The sequence below is a fragment of the Aegilops tauschii genome, chromosome 3, assembly GCF_002575655.3.
Source record: "Aegilops tauschii subsp. strangulata cultivar AL8/78 chromosome 3, Aet v6.0, whole genome shotgun sequence".
NCBI classification, from domain to species: Eukaryota; Viridiplantae; Streptophyta; class Magnoliopsida; order Poales; family Poaceae; genus Aegilops; species Aegilops tauschii.
Window position 1 is genome coordinate 450,655,642 of NC_053037.3, and position 23,660 is coordinate 450,679,301.

General features: G+C 45.9%; 1 pseudogene; it reads right to left on the reverse strand.

Moving 5' to 3' along the window:
• Positions 1 to 756: 756 nt before the first annotated feature.
• Positions 757 to 23,660, reverse strand: part of LOC141020616 (receptor-like protein kinase At3g21340) — a 31,008-nt pseudogene continuing 8,104 nt past the window's right edge.

The following is a 23,660-nucleotide window of genomic DNA, read 5'->3' on the forward strand; positions in this document are numbered from 1 at the left end:
ACACGCGCGACTCGGCTCTGCGCGTGCGGTCGTTTGGGTTCACTGGACCAGACCAGATTGCAGAACGCATAGCAGGCACGGCCCTCTGCTGTCGCCGTCGGGGGCGGCGGCCATGGGTTCCCGCACGGCGCGGGTTCGCCCCGCCCCTCTCTCGAAGACCACCGCCACAACAGCCCGGGTCTCGGCCTCGAGGCCAAGGAGGCGCTGCAGTAAGCGGCCGAGTCGAGGAGCTGCCTGCGGGCGAGGGTTAGGTACGTCATGTGGTTGCATTTCTCTTCATAAGCATGAGTCTCTTGGTAGCTTAGGTGCCAACTCGCTCATAGTGTCATATAGCATCACATCGCGTATAATTTTGTGATGGTCGATGAACTCGGGAGATGCTCAGAGGATTTGGCACAAGGAGCACGCATTTTAATCTAACATTGCAAGAGGGGTCGGGAATAAAACGCGGAATTCTAAAGCAGCATTGTTTAAGCTGGCCACTTGTTTTAGATTTGGTTTGGACCCTAATGTGCGAGTGCCAGTTAATAGATCATCGAGTTCTCATCGCATGAAAGAAGATGCTTCCTTTTTCAAAATTACTTGAACTAAACCCCAATGTCGCGGAAAAAAGCACTCCTCATCCAAATAGCAAGCAAGACTGAGAACTGGAAATAAAACGAAAGAATTGTAGTTTATAAACAACCAATGACAACGCAATAGCAAATTACCAAACTTTAACTAAGCAGATGCAACAACTCAGCTGGTATTTTCCCTTCACCGTCCAGATAGAGGGTTTAATTCTGGCATCCCACCGGTATAACCAGACCGGAAGGAGCTCTCCTCGTTCCTTTCTTCAGAAATCAGCAACTGGAACTGCCTTCACATTTCAGCATCCATGGAGTTCGTACATCGAGAGGACGCAGAAGCATACTGCTTTTCACTTGGAACCGTTGGCAGCAACACTTTTAGCCTTGAAACAACTTCGGTCATGGTAGGACGGTCCATGGCTGCGCTTTCGACGCAGTTCATGGCAAGGTCCACCACACTCTACAGGGAACTGGTGTCATACTGATCCAATAGCTTCTTGTCCACGATATCTTGGATACTACCTTTGGCAATCTTTTGGCGTACCAATTTGGTAGGTGGTAGGTTTGAGGGTCCATCAACACCGGGGGCTTGCCAGTGATGATCTCCAAGAGCACGATGCCGAAGCTGTAAATATCTGTGTAACATTCCAAATGTTATATATAGGTCATTCATGCATATCATATTTTATTGCATTTCGTTTCACGATCCTCGAAATTCTAAGCAACTCAAGTACTCTCGGAGAGAGTTGGGGATTTCACTTTTTTTTCATATTTGATTTTTATCAAATATTGAAACAAGGATCATTTTGGTTTTAATTTATTTTCTCTCTGAAAATATTTCATATTAAAATATATGAGAGGAGATAATATGACTTCTCCAAAATAAATGAAATATTGGAGGAAAAATATTAAAATCAAATATTTGATGTTATTCGGATTTTATTGCTATTTTATTTGAATTAGGAAAAATATGTGTTTTTCAAAATTGCATAACAGGCCCAAATAAATGTTCACCTTGTCCGATATATTTTTGGAGGACGGGTAAAATTTATTTCGAGATTTTTGGAGTCCGTTTAGTATTTCTTTTCTTTCTTTTTCTGCACGTCGGAATATTAAAAAAAAAGAAACCGACTCCGGGCCTTACCCGACCGGGACTCCGCCCGGGGGGCTTTATAAGCCGGGGCCCCCCTGCCCCGCAGCCACCACCGCCGCCCAGCCCACCCGCGCCGCCGAAACCCTAACGTCGTCGCCGCCGCCTCACGCCGCCGCCGCCGCTGTCGCCGCCGCCACCCGCCGTCGGCGGAGCCGCCGCCGCCGTGCCGGATCTCGCCGTTGACCGGTCGGTTTTCTTCGGTTAACCCCGTTTTTTTGGTTTATTTTCTTAGATCAGTTTTTCCGTCGGTTTATTTATTTTGCGGACGTTCGTCCATTCGTTCGTTTAAACGAATGCCGTTCACCAGTTAGTCACAGATAGCGAACGTTCGTTCGTTAGCCTGTTCGTCAGTTTTTTCTTTTTCTCGGAATTTTCGCGATTATTTTCGATCGCGATTTCTGATCCGATTTTCGTTCTAGTATAACATTTCGCTCGTTTATCGGAATCAGGCGATTCAAGCGCCTAGATCTTTGTCTCGAAGCCCTCTTTCTGTTTAACCAACTTGAACAAGATTTTGATACTGTAAGATTTGACTTTAGTCCAGATTAGTAATCGGATTTTGTTTCTTTCGCCGTTTGAGTTCTGTTGCTCCGTTTGATTTGATTCTTTTTGCAAACCGGAGTTCTTAAGGTGAACTTTCTGGTTAGATCTTCTTATTTGAGTTTTACCCGTACATCTTTGCTTGATTGCTTATGTATGTTATTGTTTGTTTGCGATAGAATTCCCGGAGTGCGAAGCGTGCTACTACGAGTCACTAGGTTTTGCGGATCGTCAGCAAGGCAAGTAACACATTGATCATATCCCTTTATTACCCAGTTTTTATGCATTAGCTACAACCCTCACACATTGCATGAGTAGGATTGTGACGCCCCCGATTTGACCGTACACTAATCATACACGCAAACGTGTACGATTAAGATCAGGGACTCACGGGAAGATATCACAACACAACTCTAAAAATAAAATAAGTCATACAAGCATCATAATACGAGCCAGGGGCCTCGAGGGCTCGAATACAAGTGTTCGGTCATAGACAAGTCAGCGGAAGCAACAATATCTGAGTACATACATAAGTTAAACAAGTTTTCCTTAAGAAGGCTAGCACAAAATGGGATACAGATCGAAAGAGGCGCAGGCCTCCTGCCTGGGATCCTCCTAAACTAATCCTGATCGTCGTCAGCGGCCTGCACGTAGTAGTAGGCACCTCCGGTGTAGTAGGAGTTGTCGTCGACGGTGGCGTCTGGCTCCTGGGCTCCAGCATCTGGTTGCGACAACCAGGTAGAATGGAAAGGGGGAAAAGGGGGAGAAAGGCAACCATGAGTACTCATCCAAAGTACTCACAAGCAAGGAGCTACACTACATATGCATGGGTATATGTGTAAAGGGCCATATCGGTGGACTAAACTGCAGAATGACAGAATAAGAGGGGGATAGCTAATCCTGTCGACGACTACGCTTCAGGCCACCTCCATCTTGCAGCATGTAGAAGAGAGTAGATGGTAAGTTCACCAAGTAGCATCGCATAGCATAAACCTATCCGGCGATCCCCTCCTCGTCGCCCTGTTAGAGAGCGATCACCGGGTTATATCTGGCACTTGGAAGGGTGTGTTTTATTAAGTATCCGGTTCTAGTTGTCATAAGGTCAAGGTACAACTCCAAGTCGTCCTGTTACCGAAGATCACGGCTATTCGAATAGATAAACTTCCCTGCAGGGGTGCACCACATAACCCAACATGCTCGACCCATTTGGCCGGACACACTTTCCTGGGTCATGCCCGGCCTCGGAAGATCAACACGTCGCAGCCCTACCTAGGCACAACAGAGATGTCAGCACGCCGGTCTAAATCCTATGCGCGCAGTGGTCTGGGCCCATCGCCCATTGCACACCTGCATGTTGCGTACGCGGCCGGAGAGCAGACCTAGCAACCTCCATTTCAAAGGAAGTTGTGTTACGCGGTCCAACCCGGCGCGCGCCGCTCAGTCGCTGATGTCACGAAGGCTTCGGCTGATACCACGACGTCGAGTGCCCATAACTGTTCCCACGTAGTTGATTAGTGCGTATAGGCCAATGGCCAGACTCAGATCAAATACCAAGAACTCGTTAAGCGTGTTATTTTAAAGTAACCGCAGACGCCGACCAGGGCCAGGCCCACCTCTCTCCTAGGTGGTCTCAACCTGCCATGTCGCTCCGCCACAAAGTAACAGTCGGGGGCCGTCGGGAACCCAGGCCCACCTCTGCCGGGATGGAGCCACCTGCCCCTTCATCCCCCATCTCCGAACAGTATCATAAGTAATGTAACAGTATAAAGTATATAGCATATGCCCGTGATCACCTCCCGAAGTGATCACGGCCCAGTAGTATAGCATGGCAGACGGACAAGAGTGTAGGGCCACTGATGGAAAACTAGCATCCTATACTAAGCAGTTAGGATTGCAGGTAAGGGTAACAACTGTAGCAACAATGACAGGCTATGCAGCAGAATAGGAGTAACCGAAAGCAGTAACATGCTACACTACTCTAATGCAAGCAGTAGAGAGAAGGAATAGGCGATATCTGGTGATCAAGGGGGGGGGCTTGCTTGGAAGCTCAGCCAAGAAGGAGGGGTCATCAACACCGTAGTCGATCGGGGGCCGCCGACAGTCTCGGGGTCTACCGGAAAGAAGTAACGGAGGGGGAACACAATAAATAACGGAGCAATCAAATCATCACAAAGCATAACATGACAATATGCGGTGTTAGAGGTGACCTAACGCAGTACTAGGTGATACCGGCGAAGGGGGGAAACATCCGGGAAAGTATTCCCGGTGTTTCGCGTTTTCGGACAGATGAACCGGAGGGAAAAAGTTGCATGAACCAGAGGGCGTGTGGCGGACAAACGGACCGCGTATTCAAATTCGTCTCGTCGTTCTGAGCAACTTTCATGTACAAAGTATTTTCATCTGAGCTATAGATTAATTTATATGATTTTCTAAAGTTTTAATTAATTTTTAGAATTTATTTAATTACTTTAATTCAACATTATCCAGAACAGTGGATGCTGACGTCATCATGACGTCAGCAGTCAACAGGACGATGACTGGGTCAAACTGACCTTTGGGTCCCGCATGTCATACGCTGTAAGTTAATTAACAATAGTTAATTAGGCTAATCTAATCAGAATTAATTAAGTTAATTAATATTTTAGTTATTTTTATTAATTAATTATTTATTTATTTTTAATTCTTTTTTAATAACATTCTGGGGCTAGGCCCCACATGTCTGTGGCCAGGGAAGACCTATCGGGCGCGGGCGCTGAGGAGCGGTTCCGGGCGCGGGCGTAACAGCACGGGACCGAGCCCGCCCGAGGGGGAGCGGGGCGAGGTCGGCCGCCTGAGGCGACCGGGGCGAGGCCACGGCGAGGCGGGCTCGCCTGACCGGAGGTGGGGGAACGGGGCGACGCGCGGGAGCAGGCGAGCGGCGGCGCAGCAGCTCGGCTGGCGGGGCGCGGTGAGCATCGCGAGTAGGGGCGTGCGCGGCGGGCGAGCACGCGGTGGAGGCGCGGTGGGGCGAGGCCGTGTGGAGCAGAGCTCTGGGGCCGCGTGGCCGGAGCGGACGCCAGACAGGGGGCGGCGGAGGTAGAGGTTGGGCGTCGCGGGCGCGAGCAGCGTGACGGGAGAGGTGCACGGAGCGAGGGCCGGTGCGGGGGGCGCGGTGAGGTAGAACCTATTACCGGTGCGGGGGGCGCGGAGCGAGGGCCTGTTAACATGTGGGTTTGGGAAGTATATGATGAGGTAGAACCTATTACCTGTTTTAATATCAAACCCTTGGGAGTTACTTCTACGTATTGCTTATATTGCTATGCCATGCTCGTAGATGTGGATTGGGTTTGAGTGTATTCCATGACAGATGTGAGATTGTTAATTATTCGTTCAACTTAAGGTGGCAACTTTAATACACATCTGGGTGGATTGCTTGTTTGGGCACCTGGAGAATCCAGTGTTGTCCTAGAATATCCCGGAGTACCCGTGTGATCATCCTACGGTCTGCCACCCAGGTTCAGAGGGATCATACGATTATTCATGCTAGAAACTTCCGTGGTCAGCCACAAGCCATTATGGGCTCTGGCAGAGTTGAGTATGTTGCATGACCTCTTTCAGTGGTGGGCTAGCAGATGTAGAGGGAAAGTAGGTGTAACTGTCCACCCAGAGTAAAGAGTTAATGTCTCTGAAAGACTGTGTCTCGGTCATCCGTTTCTCAAACACCATGTAGTGCGAGAAATCCAGCGGAGGCGACCTCTTTCAGTGGTGGGCTAGCACATGTAGAGGGAAAGTAGGTGTAACCGTCCACCCAGAGTAAAGAGTTAATGTCTCTGAAAGACTATGTCTCGGTCATCCGTTTCTCAAACACCATGTAGTGCGAGAAATCCAGCGGAGGCGATCGAGTCTTGTGGGGAAAAGTGCGCAAACCTCTGCAGAGTGTATAAACTAATCATGGTTAGCCGTGTCCCCGGTTATGGACATCTTGAGTATCTAGTTCTTGGATTATCCTACTGTATCTCATCACTCTAATTTAATTTGTTGGGTTGATAATTACCTTTAATTGGGATTTAGTTGGAGGAACCTTCTCGATGTTTAACAACTACCATGATAGTTAAATAAAATTTATTCCTTTGTTGTAGGAAAAAATTGGCTTTTCGCAAAAATCATATAACCTTAGAGCCTCCACCAGCCATATATGCATATAGTGATAGCATTATCTATTCATTGCTCTACTGTGTTATATTGACAGCATATTCCATGTGCTGACCCATTTTCGGGCTGCAACGTATTATGTTGCAGACTTTTCAGACGACAAGTAAAGGTGCAATAGGTCGTTGTCGTGCACTCAGCTATGATGATGGACTCACTTTATCTTCCAAGCCTTCCGCTGTTATCGTATTAGATGTCCTTAAGCCATATTTATTGTAATAAGTTATCCTTTGAGACATTCGATGTAATAAGTGTGTGATTGCAACTGTGTTATAAATCCTTCGAGTACTGTGTGTGTCAGCATTACCGATCCAGGGATGACACTGAAGCACATAGACTTGACCGTCTGAGGTCGGGTCGCTACAAGATGGTATCAGAGCACATGCTGAATGTACGACACGACCACTAAGAAAAGCCATATGTCACTCTTCTCTACTCATTTCTGACTCCTTTCCATTTTCTACTCGTTAGGATGGCGGATTCGAGGAACAAGTTTGCGCAACCGGATGAAGACACCCCTTTTGGACGACACTTGAAGGAAGTCACTAGATACCTGAACATTGGAATACCAAGCTTCACCGGGACCTACAACGCCACTTTACCCGAAGAGGAGCGCTGGATGATTCAAGTTCAAGTTCCGGGAAGGACATTCACGCCAGTCACGGAGCCTATAGAGTTTTCCTTTGATGCACCCAGCTGGAGTCTAGACAAGAGCATGACAGCCCACATCACCATGGGACGCATTGGAGAAGTTTACCACAAGGATCTCAAGGATACTATCTACCAGATTTGTGGGCGCCGAGATGAGCAATGGGAAATAGTCAGCACCAGGAAGGACATGTCCATTGCAGCATTCATCCAGGAGTTAAACCAGCACATTCGACGCCAGGAGAATCAGATGTGCGCAGGCATGATAGATTTGAAGAAGGCAATGACAAGGATCACCGAGTTAGAGGAGGAAATAAAGTCTACACGCGATGGATATGAGGAGGAAATCACGACCCTGTTGGAGAAGAATGACGACCTGATAAAGAAGATCGGAGTATTCATGGGAGACCCCGCGCCAGGAGGAGAAGACGACGATTCCACTTGCCCGGAAAACTACATCATCATCGACGACACCGACTTCGACCCCGACGATAGTGATGATGACTTTGAAGACGAAGCTGGAGCGGATATCATGGAGTCTTCCACCAATCAAAACTTCTAGTAGACCACCATATGATCAGTGGTATTTCCCCCATGTAAATAGTATAGTCCGAGCACTGTAACGATAGTTCTAGACCGTTTGTATGCCCTTGCTTGTTTGATTGAGTGATATGATTGTGTTTGTCTCATGTGCATATGGGTAGTGCTTTCTCACTAGACCTCTTTTCTATTCTAATCTCTTCCCTCTAAAACCCCTCAGATGCCTCCAAGACGTGACACTAGATTTGTCTTCCCACCGGAGATCACCCAGTTGATCCATCAGCAAAATGCCTTGATGCAGATAGTAGTCCAGAACCAAGGCAACAACAACAACAAGAACAACAACAACCCTCCTCTAGTTGATAACTTAGCCCGTTTTCTGAGGTTACAACCACCGGTGTTTTCCAGTAGCACCGAGCCAATAGTTGCGGATGACTGGCTACGCAGGATTGGAAGGGAGTTGACCACCGCAGGTTGCGGATGCAGAGAAGGTGTGTTTTGCCGCACATCAGTTGGATGGACCCGCAGCCTCATGGTGGGAGAATTACACAGCCACTTTTCCCATAGCCAATGTTGCCTGGGATCAGTTTCAGCAAGCATTTCGCAGAGCCCATGTCTCAACTGGAGCTATGAGCATGAAGAAGCGTGAGTTTCGCAACTTACGCCAGGGAAATCATACTGTGGCTCAGTACGTAGATGAGTTTAGTAGTTGTCTCATTATGCCCCTGATGATGTGGCCACAGATGCCGCGAAGCAGGATAAGTTTATGGAAGGGCTGAACGATGAGATGAGCATGCAGTTGATGGTGGCAACATTCAACAACCACCAGGAGTTGGTAGACAAGGCCCTTATGATTGAAGGGAAGCAGCAGCAGATTGAGAGCCGCAAGAGGAAGTATGGACAAGGGAAGTACAATTCTGGAGCTCAGCAGAAGCTTCGTTTCACCCCGAACTCGGGAGGACTTGTCCATAACCATGGAGGCCAAAACCACAATGGAGGAAGTTCTCACAACCACAATGGCTCCAAGAATGGAAAAGGGAATGGAGCAGGCAACAATCAGAACCGATCTAACCCAGCCACACCCGCCAAGAAAGACCTAAGTCACATTACCTGTTTCAAGTGCGGGAAGACTGGACACTATGCCACTGAGTGCCCTGAAGCAAAGAATGGCAATGGCAATGGAAGCGCTGGGAAGAAGCCCAACCCTTTCAATAGGGGACAAGTGAACCACGTGAACGTGGAGGAAGTTGAGGAGCAGCCTGATGCAGTTATTGGTAAGTTTTTGGTTAAGTCTTTTACTGCAATTGTTCTTTTCGATACTTGTGCATCGCATTCATACATATCAAGGGGATTCGTGGATAAGTATAAGTTGCCCACTAAGGTACTTAGGACACCAATGTTAGTAAGTTCGCCAGGAGCTGAATATATGGCAAGTCAAGGATGTTTTCAGGTGCCATTGACTATTGGAAGCCATGTTTTCCCTTCAGACCTGATAATTTTGGAGTCACAAGGTTTGGATGTGATACTAGGAATGGATTGGCTATCGATGTATGGAGGAAACATCGATTGCGCGAGTAAGTCAATTTCACTCACCACCCCAGAGGGAAAAAGGACCAAGTATGTATCCAGGCATGCGCCAAGGAGGACCCAAGTAAATTCTCTCACGGGAGTTGTTCAGGAGGAAGTGCCAGTAGTAAAGGATTACCCGGATGTATTTCCGGAGGAGTTACCAGGCATGCCACCAGATCGAGATATCGAGTTTTTGATAGAGCTGTTGCCAGGCACCGGACCTATATCGAAGAGACCATACCGGATGCCCGCAAACGATCTGGAGGAGATTAAGAAGCAGATTAAGGAGTTATTGGAGAAAGGTTACATTCGAAGAAGTTCATCACCATGGGGAGCCCCAGTGCTCTTGGTTGAGAAGAAGGATGGATCCTTAAGGATGGTTGTTGATTATCGTGCTTTGAATGAAGTAACAATCAAGAATAAGTATCCACTGCCGATGATCAATGATTTGTTTGACCAGTTGCAAGGTGCTAAGGTGTTTTGAAGATTGATCTGCGATCAGGATATCACCAACTGAAGATCCGGGAGAAGGATATACCTAAAACAGCTTTCACCACAAGGTACGGGCTATATGAGTTTGCGGTTATGTCATTTGGATTGACTAATGCCCCTGCCTACTTCATGAGTATGATGAACAAAGTGTTCATGGAGTTCTTGGATAAGTTTGTCATGGTGTTTATAGATGATATCTTGGTATACTCGAAGAATGAAGAGGAGCACAAGGAACATTTGCGTTTGGTTCTCGAGAAGCTTAGGGAACACCAGTTGTATGCCAAGTTCAGCAAATGTGAGTTTTGGTTGAAGGAAGTTGGATTTCTTGGACATGTTATATCAGGAGAAGGTATAGCAGTGGATCCCAGCAAGGTTCAGTCAGTCACCAAGTGGTTGGCACCCACCTCAATCGGAGAGATCCGCCGTTTTCTTGGACTCGCGGGATACTATCGGAGATTTATTGAGAATTTTTCAAAGATTGCGAAGCCTATGACGGCATTGTTGAAGAAACGTTTGACTACAACCCCAGTGCTGATTCTGCCGGATATACGCAAGGATTTCCAAGTGTATTGCGACGCCTCTCGCTTAGGACTTGGAGGAGTACTTATGCAAGATGGGAGAGTTATTTCGTATGCCTCACGACAACTGAAACCGCACGAGTTGAATTATGCCACGCATGATTTGGAGTTAGCAGCTGTGGTGCATGTGCTCAAGACCTGGAGACATTTTCTTATTGGAAACCATTGCGATGTGTACACGGATCACAAGAGTTTGAAGTACACCTTCACACAGAAGGAGCTTAACCTTAGGCAGAGGAGATGGTTGGAGCTCATAAAGGATTACGACATGAAGCTGCACTATCATCCCGGCAAGGCCAATGTCATAGCAGACGCTTTGAGCCGTAAGAGTTATGTTAACACCCTCGTAAGCGGAGGGATGCCAAAGGAGTTAGCCGAGGATCTCAGGGAGCTACGTTTCGAGATTGTTCCCAGAGGTTATGTCGCCGCAATGGAAGTTCAGTCTACATTGTTGGGAAAAAATCAAGAAGCTCAGAAGGATGACAAGGAGATTGCCGAGATAAAGGAGAAGATGAGTGAAGGGAAAGCCAAAGGTTTTCGTGAGGATGAGCACGACACCTTATGGTTTGAGGACCGGATATATGTGCCCAATAATGCAGAGATCAAGAAGTTGATACTACAGGAAGCTCATGACTCGCCATACTCGACACACCCCGGAAACACCAAGATGTATTTGGATTTGAAGGAGCATTTCTGGTGGACTGTCATGAAGAAGGATATTGCCGAGTATGTAGCCGTATGTGATGTATGTCACAGAGTGAAGGCAGAACATCAGAAGCCAGCAGGATTACTGCAGCCTATGCCGATACCCGAATGGAACTGGGATAAGCTTGGCATGGATTTTATCACCGGATTACCTAGGACCCGATCGGGATATGATTCAATCTGGGTAGTAGTGGATCGCTCGACCAAAGTAGCCCACTTTATCCCAGTGAAAACCACCTATACAAGTGCGAAGTTGGCCAAGATATACATGACCAGGATCGTATGTCTGCACGGAGTTCCGAGGACCATCGTATCAGATGAGGAACACAGTTTACCTCAAAGTTTTAGCACCAGCTGCACCAGACTTTGGGAACCAGGCTAGAGTTCAATACAGCATTTCACCCGCAGACAGATGGACAGACCGAGAGAGTCAATCAGATTCTGGAGGACATGTTGAGAGCTTGTGCGCTAGATTATGGATCTAGTTGGGATGACAACTTGCCCTACGCGGAGTTCTCGTACAACAACAGCTACCAGGCTAGTTTGAAGATGGCACCTTTCGAAGCCCTGTATGTAAGAAGATGCCTAACACCGTTGATGTGGGATGAAGTTGAAGACCGCCAGTTGTTTGGACCGGATTTGATTAAGGAATTTGAAGAGAAGGTTAGACTGATTCGGGATAGACTGAAGGTAGCTCAGTCCAGACAGAAAAGTTATACAGATTCAAAACACAAGGAGGTAGCCTATGAAATCGGAGACAGAGCGTATCTGCGAGTATCACCTCTTCGGGGAGTTAAACGTTATGGAGCTAAAGGAAAGTTAGCTCCGAGATTTGTGGGACCATACCGTGTTTTGGAACGCATGGGAGAGGTTGCCTACAAGTTGGAGTTAGCCGAAGGACTGTCGGGAGTACATGATGTGTTTCACGTTTCCCAGTTGAAGAAGTTCCATGCAGAGATGGCCGATATTCCTCTGAGAGATACAGTGCCCCTGGAAGCGATTCAGTTGGATAGTGATTTGACATATGAGGAGAAACCAGTCAAGATTCTTGAGTTTGCCAGCCGAGTCACTCGCAGTAAGGTTATCAAGTTCTGCAAAGTTCAGTGGAGCCACCATACCGAGGACGAAGCCACCTGGGAACGAGAGGATGATCTACGCACTACTAGGAAAAGGGCTATAGATAATATTGACATTAATGGCGCACCACACATGTTGTACGCCACTACTAAATACTAATGGCGCACCATGTGTTGGTGCGCCATTAGTGTCCAAATACTAATGGCGCACCACATCCACGGTGCGCCACTAGTAACAAATTTTTTTTTATTTTTTTTTAAAACTAGTAATGGCGCACCAGGGGATAGTGCGGCATTACTAGTTAAACTAGTAATGGCGCACCACATCCACGGTGCGCCACTAGTAATTTTTTTCAATTTTCTTTTCAATTTTTTTTTCAAAACTAGTAATGGCGCACCGTGTGTGTGGTGCGCCATTACTAGTTGAACTAGTAATGGCGCACCAGTAATGGCGCACCACTCCCACGGTGCGCCATTACTAACTTGGCCCAAAAATCCACCAAATGCACCCCCCTAGACCGCCTTTTCAGTTAAAAAATAAAAGAAAATAAGTTTCCCATGTGATATGTGGTCTACTTGTTGGGAAAATTTACAAATATGAATTTCGATTTTATTTGCAAAATCTCTGTGGAATTTGTAAAATGGGCATAACTTTTGCATACGAACTCGGATTAAAAAGTTTTTTATATGAAAAATCATCTACTCGAAAAGTTACATCCGAATTTAACCGGGGGAACCCCGTTAAACATTTTCAAAATCCTCAAAAACCTAACAGAAAAAAATTACGGTGCTTTTAAGATCTAGAGGGGAAAAAATTGAAAAAATTTCAAACTTACTAGTGGCGCACCATTTGCTAGGTGCGCCACTAGTAACAGAAAAAAAATTGGTTTTGAACTTTTTTTTGGAATTTTTTTTCAAAAAATGATATGTAATATGACCGGGAAGTTTGAAATATTTTTCAAAATTTCATCATACTCATGAACATGAACAAAGTCCTAGACATCAACAAGGTTTAATAGGATTGATATGATAGATATATCAACAAGTGCCTGTTAAGTGAGGTGGTGCTGGGGTTTGATAGAGGGGTTTGATAAAACTGCGAAGTTAAGCGTGCTCGGGCTGGAGTAGTGTGAGGATGGGTGACCTTCCGGTAAGTTTGACCACTTAATGCGATTTGACTTGAGATTAAGCATATTGACCCGAGATTAAGCCATAGTGACCCGAGATTAAGAAAAAATAAAAAAAATAAAAAATTGATTTTTTTTGAAAAAAAATGTTAGTAATGGCGCACTTCTATGTGGTGCGCCATTACTAAGTCACATAGTAATCCGTGGGATATACTAATGGCGCACTCCCCTGTGCGCCATTAGTATCTGGTAGTATTAAATTCTAATGGCGTGATGCTAGTGGCACACCTGTAGTGCGCCATTAGTAGCCACAACAGGTGCGCCACTAGCAGGCCTTTTCCTAGTACTGAAGCAAAGACCACCCGCACCTATTTTCTAGCCAACCTGAATCTCGAGGGCGAGATTCATCTTAAGGGGGGTAGGTTTGTAACATCCCAAATTTTCAATTTGGAATGTTATACATAGGTCATTCATGCATATCATATTTTATTGCATTTCGTTTCGCGATCCTCGAAATTCTAAGCAACTCAAGGACCCTCGGAGAGAGTTGGGGATTTCACGTTTTTTTTCATATTTGATTTTTATCAAATGTTGAAACAAGGATCATTTTGGTTTTAATTTATTTTCTCTCCAAAAATATTTCATATTAAAATATATGAGAGGAGATAATATGACTTCTCCAAAATAAATGAAATATTGGAGGAAAAAATATTAAAATCAAATATTTGATGTTATTCGGATTTTATTGCTATTTTATTTGAATTAGGAAAAATATGCGTTTTTCAAAATTGCATAATAGGCCCAAATAAATGTTCACCTTGTCCGGTATATTTTTAGAGGACAGGAAAAATTTATTTCGGGATTTTTAGAGTCGGTTTACTATTTCTTTTCTTTCTTTTTCTACACGTCGGAATATTTAAAAAAAAAGGGAAGCCGACTCCGGGCCGTACCCGACCGGGACTCCGGCCGGGTGGGCTTTATAAGCCGGGGCCCCCTGCCCCGCAGCCCACCACCGCCGCCCAGCCCACCCGTGCCGCCGAAACCCTAGCGCCGCCGCCGCCTGCTGCCACTGCCGCACGCCGCCTCCCGCCGCTGCGCCACCGCACGCCGTCGCCGCCGCCACCCACCGTCGCCGGTGCCGCCGCCGCCGCGCCGGATCTCGCCGTTGACCGGTCGGTTTTCTTCGGTTAACCCCGGTTTTTTCGGTTTATTTTCTTAGATCGGTTTTTCCGTCGGTTTATTTATTTTGCGTCCGTTCGTTCGTTTAAACGAACGCCGTTCATTAGTTAGTCACAGACAGCGAACGTTCGTTCGTTAGCCTGTTCGTCAGTTTTTTCTTTTTCTCGAGATTTTCGCGATTATTTTCGATCGCGATTTCTGATCCGATTTTCGTTCTAGTATAACTTTTAGCTCGTTTATCGGAATCAGGAGATTAAAGCGCCTCGATCTTCGTCTCGAAGCCCTCTTTCTCTTTAACCAACTTGAACAAGATTTTGATACTGTAAAATTTGACTTTAGTCCAGATTAGTAATCGGATTTTGTTTCTTTCACCGTTTGAGTTTCATTGCTCCGTTTGATTTGATTCTTTTTGCAAACCGGAGTTCTTAAGTTGAACTTTCTGGTTAGATCTTCTTATTTGAGTTATACCCATGCATCTTTGCTTGATTGCTTATGTATGTTATTGTTTGTTTGCGATAGAATTTCCGGAGTGCGAAGCGTGCTACTACGAGTCACTAGGTTTTGCGGATCGTCAGCAAGGCAAGTAACACATTGATCATATCCCTTTATTACCCAGTTTTTATGCATTAGCTACAACCCTCACATATTGCATGAGTAGGATCTCTTAACATGTGGGTTTGGGAAGTAGATGATGAGGTAGAACCTATTACCTGTTTTAATATCAAACCCTTGGGAGTTACTTCTACGTATTTCTTATATTGCTATGCCATGCTCGTAGACGTGGATTGGGTTTGAGTGTATTCCATGACAGATGTGAGATTGTTAATTATTCGTTCAAATTAAGGTGGCAACTTTAATACACATCTGGGTGGATTGCTTGTTTGGGCACCTGGAGAATCCAGTGTTGTCCTAGAATATCCCGGAGTACCCGTGTGATCATCCTACGGTCCGCCACCCAGGTTCAAAGGGATCATACGATTATTCATGCTAGAAACTTCCGTGTGCAGCCACAAGCCATTATGGGCTCTGGCATAGTTGAGTATGTTGCATGACCTCTTTCAGTGGTGGGCTAGCAGATGTAAAGGGAAAGTAGGTGTAACTGTCCACCCAGATTAAAGAGTTAATGTCTCTGAAAGACTATGTCTCGGTCATCCATTTCTCAAACACCATGTAGTGCGAGAAATCCAGCGGAGGCGATCGAGTCTTGTGGGGAAAAGTGCGCAAACTTTTGCAGAGTGTATAAACTAATCATGGTTAGCCATGTCCCCGGTTATGGACATCTTGAGTATCTAGTTCTTGGATTATCCTGTTGTATCTCATCACTCTAATTTAATTTGTTGGGTTGATAATTACCTTTAATTGGGATTGAGTTGGAGGAACCTTCTCGATGTTTAACAACTACCATGATAGTTAAATAAAATTTATTCCTTTGTTGTAGGGGAAAATTGGCTTTTCGCAAAAATCATAGAACCTTAGAGCCTCCACCAGCCATATATGCATATAGTGATAGCATTATCTGTTCATTGCTCTACTGTGTTATATTGCCAGCATATTCCATGTGCTGACCCGTTTTCGGGCTACAACGTATTATGTTGCAGACTTTTCAGACGACGAGTAAAGGTGCGATAGGTCGTTGTCGTGCACTCAGCTATGCCGTTGGAGTTGATGGACTCACTTTATCTTCCAAGCCTTCCGCTGTTATCGTATTAGATGGTGTTAAGCCATATTTATTGTAATAAGTTCTCCTTTGAGACATTCGATGTAATAAGTGTGTGATTGCAACTCTATTATAAATCCTTCGAGTACTGTGTGTGTCAGCATTACCGATCCAGGGATGACACTAAAGCACAGAGACTTGACCATTTGAGGTCGTGTCGCTACAATCTGTCTTGGTGGTGAGATGGAAAGTTGCATGGTACTCAGGGTCGAGGTAGCCAAGAGTGCCAGAAGCAACAGTAGGTATGTGTGTGTGCGCATCGTTAAAAGCTCGTGAAAGCCCAAAATCAGCTATGATCCCCACCAGGTTCTTGTCTAGAAGGATGTTGGCGGTCTTGACATCTCAGTGAACTATTGATGGGGTGCATGACTCGTGTAGATATTCCAGTCCTGTAGTTTATTTTGTCAACATATGGATACATACATAGATCGCCTAAAGGGAAGCATGTAAATGAAATTCCAACCTTGTGCAGAATCAAGTGCAATATGAAGTCGCTGTTCCCAATTCAAACTGTAGTCTTCTCCTGCATCAAGATGTACCAAATTTAATTTAAGTGCCACAATTTACATGCATGGTAGCATACATACTAGCTTTGTAATTTTGCACATTTAACTTCAGAAATGATGTTAAAACAACACACAATGATTAACCTTGGTACCAATTGGTCTATTATGGTCTGAAGCTGGCATAAATAAGCTCTTTGATCTTCGAGAGATCACTGTTTTTCCTTCTCTTTAACAAAGATTTTTCTTTTAACAATGGAACCAAGCTATTGAAGTATTCTTTGAATATGTACCTCCGTCATTGCTTTGTTTCTTACTGATTTTAAATATGCAACTATCAAGTCCTAACTATGACTGAGTAGAGATATGTAACTATTGTGCCCAAATTTGTTAGCCAAGTATATTTGACCATGCTATGGTTATGAATTTGACAATGGACAATTCTAAAAAGAATTTTCCAAAAAAGAAAAGCTCTAAAAAGAACTAGGCCCACCAACTCAAGTGTATGATTAGCATCAGCAATAACAGTCTATGCAATCAACTACACCTTTAACAAGGAAATCAGATTTTATTTAAAAAACTCCTTGTTTACAGTAGGGTCTAGGGTGTCAATGTCAGATTTATTTGATTTGATTTTGAAAAAAACTTATGGTAGGTCCTATCGATTTTTTATTATGCTGCGGAGCGCAATATAAAATTTACTCCCTCCGTTCACAAATATAAGATGTTTTAACTTTTTTCTGAATCGGATGTATATAGACAGGTTTTAGTGTGTTTGTTCATTCATTTCAGTCTCTATGTAGTCCATATTGAAATATCCAAAACATCTTATATTTGTGAACAGAGGGAGTAGCACGTAGGTGGTTTCCAAGTTGTTAATGAAAGCTGTTGGTGTGTGCTTTTGAAATAGTGGAGAGAAAAACCTTCTCTTAAAAGCTGTTGAAGATTTCCTCTGGGCATGAAGTCATAAATGAGGGCTAGGCACTTCTTGTTCTGGCAATATCCTTGTAGAGTTACGAGATTCTTGTGATGAACTTTGGACAAGGTTGGTGTGGTACTAATTAAACATCAGCACATGTCCTCTTCGGAGCTGAAGCCGAAGCCGGCAATGGAAAATAGGGTTTGGAGGAGGCGGGGCGACACCACGCCTCCACCACCGCTGCCGCCACTGGCTACCATCGCCAGTGAGGCTGGCCTTTGCTCCGTGCGTGGACGCCGTCCACGACGCGTATATGTTGCGGCTCCGTCCGCCCGTGCGGCCCCGTCCGCCCCTGCGGCTACGTCCGCCCGTGTGGCCCCGTCCACCATGCTTGATGCTTCGTCAGACCTTCTGGTCATGGACATCCCAGAGGCTGTGCCTGACGTGCCCACGGAGGGAGGCCGCCGTGCTGATGACCTGAACCTCGGAGGGAACCGACGCAGCAGGCCCCGGCCGGCAGGCATGCAGTTTGATCCCGGTGGAATCAGGAACCCTAGGGTTGTTTCGCCTACTCGCCGGGTTTGGAGCAGCGATGCACGCGACAGTCTGGCTGCAATATCGCATCCTTCAATTCACATGAGGGCTGGCCCAGCGACTATCCCTGTGATCCTTGCTGGCGGTGGGGGTGAACAAGGGGCATCCGTTGAGGAAGCCACCCGCCCGAAGCCGTCCAGCCTGTATGCCGGGGAGGCAATGGGGCAGGAGTCACCATTGAGGGCCTCGACTATTGCAGTCCCGAGAGACATCCGACGATCTCCGATGCCGGCGCCGCCGGCGACACAAGTGCCTCAAACAGAAATTTTGGAAAACCATGTTAGCAACTTGAATCTTCTGAGCTCGAATTGCCGAGGGTGTGGAAATTCTCGTACAATACGGGATCTTGTGAGCTTGGTGCAGGTTCATTCTCCTACTATCGTCTTTCTTTGTGAAACTAGGCAAAGGAAAGATAGGATGAAAAGATATCGATCTCGCTTAGGTCTAAGTGGTTTCGAAGCAGTCAATAGCAATGGTCTTAGTGGTGGCTTAGCTCTTTTCTGGCATGAATTGGTACAACTTGATGTAAAAGATACGAATGGACGATATATTGATGCCTATGTGAGTGCTGCGACGGGGGAGCCACCTTGGCGGCTTACCTACGTCTATGGAGAACCGCGGACGGAGGACCGACATCGCATGTGGTCCATCCTCCGGGATCTCCACCGCCAAGGCGACATGCCGTGGGTGGTGGTCGGAGACTTCAACGAGGCTATGTGGAGCTTCGAACACTTCTCCAAATCACCGCGGCCGGCAGGTCAGATGATTGATTTTCGTGATGCTCTGGAAGTTTGTGGATTGGGTGATCTTGGTTTTGCAGGGCTGCCTTTCACTTATGACGATCGTCGTGGAGGACGGGCGAATGTCAAAGTCAGACTGGACCGGGCTGTTGCAAATAATTCTTGGCGTGACATCTTTACACATGCCAAGGTGGAACACTTCGTGATGCCTAGTTCGGACCACCTTGCTATTTTGCTTCGGTGTGTCATGGAGGACCAGCCACCGGTGTCAGGTAGGAGGTGCCGTCAGTATGAGGTAATGTGGGAGAGAGACCCGACCCTCCCGGAGGTAATAATGAATACTTGGGTTGACTTGGGGTCTATGTTGAACCTGGGGGATATAGCATCTGGTTTGGGCACTATGATGAAGAAACTGCAAGATTGGAGCCGCAAATTTTTTGGAAATGTCATTAAAGAAATAAATAAGTCCCGCTCACGTCTGGAAGAGCTTTTGTCGATGAATGCAGATAGGAAGGAGATCCGAGAGGCTACTGATAAAATGAACGAACTGTTGTACCGGGAGGAGATGCTCTGGATGCAGCGGTCTCGTGTTGCCTGGTTACATGAAGGGGACCGGAACACAAAATTCTTCCACCGGAAAGCAGTACGGCGCGCTCGGAAAAACCGCATAAAATCACTTGTGGATGATACAGGCACAACACATCGGAGCCATGCAGCTATGGCCGAGTTGGTCACGTCCTACTTTTCTAATCTGTTCAAGGCAGATAGTACCCTTTGTGTGGATCCAGTGATTAATTTAATTAACACACGGGTTACTGATCAAATGAATGATGGTCTGTGTGCAGAGTTCTCGGATAAGGAGATTGCGGATGCGCTCTTTCAGATTGGACCGTTGAAGGCGCCAGGTCCGGACGGTTTTCCTCCCAGGTTCTTTCAAAGAAACTGGTCTTGCATGCGGACACAGGTGATCGCCGGGGTCAAGGAATTCTTTCGATCGGGAATAATGCCGGAAGGTTCTTTCCTCCCAGGTTCTTTCAAAGAAACCTCCATTGTTCTCATCCCCAAGGTTGAGAATCCAGAGAGGCTCACGGAGTTTAGGCCTATCAGTCTTTGCAACGTCATCTATAAGGTAGTATCTAAGTGCCTGGTTAACCGCTTGCGGCCCATTTTGGATGAGATAATTTCACCGGAGCAAAGCGCCTTTGTCCCCGAGCGGATGATCACTGATAATGCCCTGATAGCATTTGAGTGCTTTCACTCTATTCAGCATGAAAAAGACCCCAACAAAAGTTTTTGTGCTTACAAGTTGGATATGTCTAAAGCGTATGACAGGGTGGACTGGATCTTCTTAGAGCGAATGATGCAAAAGATGGGGTTCGCTCGCCGGTGGGTGGATTGGATTATGACGTGCGTCACCTGAAGGAAATATGCCCTAGAGGCAATAATAAAGTATTATATATTTCCTTATATCATGATAAATATTTATTATTCATGCTAGAATTGTATTAACCAGAAACATAATACATGTGTGAATACATAGACAAACAAAGTGTCACTAGTATGCCTCTACTTGACTAGCTCGTTAATCAAAGATGGTTATGTTTCTTAGCCATAGACATGAGTTGTCATTTGATTAACGGGATCACCTCATTAGGAGAATGACGTGATTGACATGACCCATTACGTTAGCTTAGCATCCGATCGTTTAGTATGTTGCTATTTCTTTCTTCATGACTTATACATGTTTCTATGACTATGAGATTATGCAACTCCCGTTTACCGGAGGAACACTTTGTGTGCTACCAAACGTCACAACGTAAATGGGTGATTATAAAGGTGCTCTACAGGTGTCTCCAAAGGTACTTGTTGGGTTGGCGTATTTCGAGATTAGGATTTGTCACTCCGATTGTCGGAGAGGTATCTCTGGGCCCACTCGGTAATGCACATCACTATAAGCCTTGCAAGCATTGTGACTAATGAGTTAGTTACGGGATGATGTATTACGGAATGAGTAAAGAGACTTGCCGGTAACGAGATTGAACTAGGTATCGAGATTCCGACGATCGAATCTCGGGCAAGTAACATGCCGATGACAAAGGGAACAACGTATGTTGTTATGCGGTCTGACCGATAAAGATCTTCGTAGAATATGTGGGAGCCAATATGGGCATCCAGGTCCCGCTATTGGTTATTGACCGGAGAGGTGTCTCGGTCATGTCTACATAGTTCTCAAACCCGAAGGGTCCGCACGCTTAACGTTATGATGACAGTTTTATTGAGTTTTGATGTACCGAAGGAGTTCGGAGTCCCGGATGAGATCGGGGACATGACGAGGAGTCTCGAAATGGCCAAGACGTAAAGATCGATATATTGGACGACTATATTTGGACTTCGGAAAGGTTCCGAGTGATTCGGGTATTTTTCGGAGTACCGGAGAGTTACGGGAATTCGTATTGGGTCTTAATGGGCCATACGGGAAAGGAGAGAAAGACCCCAAAGGGTGGCCGCACCCCTCCCCATGGGCTAGTCCGAATTGGACTAGGGAGGGGGGGCGCCCCCTTCCTTCTTTCTCCTTCCCCCTTCCCTTCTCCTACTCCCACAAGGAAAAGAGGAGTCCTACTCCCGGTGGGAGTAGGACTCCCCCCCTTTGGCGCGCCTCTTCCCTTGGCCGGCTGCCTCCTCCTTGCTCCTTTATATACGGGGGCAGGGGGGCACCCCATAGAGACTACAATTGATCCTTGAGATCTCTTAGCCGTGTGCGTTGCCCCCCTCCACCAAATTACACCTCGATAATACCGTTGCGGAGCTTAGGCGAAGCCCTGCGTCGGTGGAACATCATCATCGTCACCTCGCCGTCGTGCTGACGAAATTCTCCCTCAACACTCGGCTGGATCGGAGTTCGAGGGACGTCATCGAGCTGAACGTGTGTAGAACTCGGAGGTGCCGTACGTTCGGTACTTGATCGGTCGGATCGTGAAGACGTACGACTACATCAACCGCGTTGTGATAACGCTTCCGCTGTCGGTCTACGAGGGTACGTGGACAACACTCTCCCCTCTCGTTGCTATGCATCACCATGATCTTGCGTGTGCGTAGGATTTTTTTTGAAATTACTACGTTCCCCAACAGTGGTATCAGAGCCTGGTTTTATGCGTTGATGCTATGCACGAGTAGAACACAAGTGAGTTGTGGGCGATATAAGTCATACTGCTTACCAGCATGTCATACTTTGGTTCAGCGGTATTGTGAGATGAAGCGGCCCGGACCGACATTACGCGTACGCTTACGCGAGACTGGTTTCACCGTTCGGAGCACTCGTTGCTTAAAGGTGACTGGCGGGTGTCTGTCTCTCTCACTTTAGTTGAACCGAGTGTGGCTACGCCCGGTCCTTGCGAAGGTTAAAACAGCACCAACTTGACAAACTATCGTTGTGGTTTTGATGCGTAGGTAAGAACGGTTCTTGCTAAGCCCGTAGCAGCCACGTAAAACATGCAACAACAAAGTAGAGGACGTCTAACTTCTTTTTGCAGGGCATGTTGTGATGTGATATGGTCAAGACATGATGTGATATAATGTGTTGTATGAGATGATCATGTTTTGTAACCGAGTTATCGGCAACTGGCAGGAGCCATATGGTTGTCGCTTTATTGTATGAGATGCAATCGCCATGTAATAGTTTTACTTTATCACTAAGCGGTAGCGATAGTTGTAAAAGCAATAAAGTTGGCGAGACGACAACGATACTACGATGGAGATCAAGGTGTCGAGCCGGTGACGATGGTGATCATGACGGTGCTTCGGAGGTGGAGATCACGAGCACGGTGCTTCGGAGATGGAGATCACAAGCACAAGATGATGATGGCCATATCATATCACTTATATTGATTGCATGTGATGTTAATCCTTTATGCATCTTATCTTGCTTTGTTTGACGGTAGCATTATAAGATGATCTCTCACTAAAATTTCAAGACAAAAGTGTTCTCCCTAAGTATGCACCGTTGCGAAAGTTCTTCGTGCTGAGACACCACGTGTTAATTGGGTGTGATAGGCTCTACGTTCAAATACAACGGGTGCAAAACAGTTGCACACGCGGAATACTCAGGTTAAACTTGACGAGCCTAGCATATGTACAGATATGGCCTCGGAACACAGAGACCGAAAGGTCGAGCGTGAATCATATAGTAGATATGATCAACATAGTGATGTTCACCATTGAAACTATTCCATCTCACGTGTTAATCGGACATGGTTTAGTTGCTTTGGATCACGTAATCACTTAGATGATTAGAGGGATGTCTATCTAAGTGGGAGTTCTTAAGTAATATGATTAATTGAACTTAAATTTATCATGAACTTAGTCCTGATAGTATTTTGCAAATTATGTTGTAGATCAATAGCTCGCGTTGTTGCTTCCCTGTTTATTTTTGATATGTTCCTAGAGAAAAATTATGTTGAAAGATGTTAGTAGCAAAGATGCGGATTGGATCCGTGATCTGAGGATTATCCTCATTGCTGCACAGAAAAATTATGTCCTTGATGCACCGCTAGGTGACAGACCTATTGCAGGAGCAGATGCAGACGTTATGAACGTTTGGCTAGCTCAATATGATGACTACTTGATAGTTTAGTGCACCATGCTTAACGGCTTAGAATCGGGACTTCAAAGACGTTTTGAACGTCATGGACCATATGAGATGTTCCAGGAGTTGAAGTTAATATTTCAAGCAAATACCCGAGTTGAGAGATATGAAATCTCCAACAAGTTCTATAGCTAAAAGATGGAGGAGAATCGCTCAACTAGCGAGCATGTGCTCAGATTAT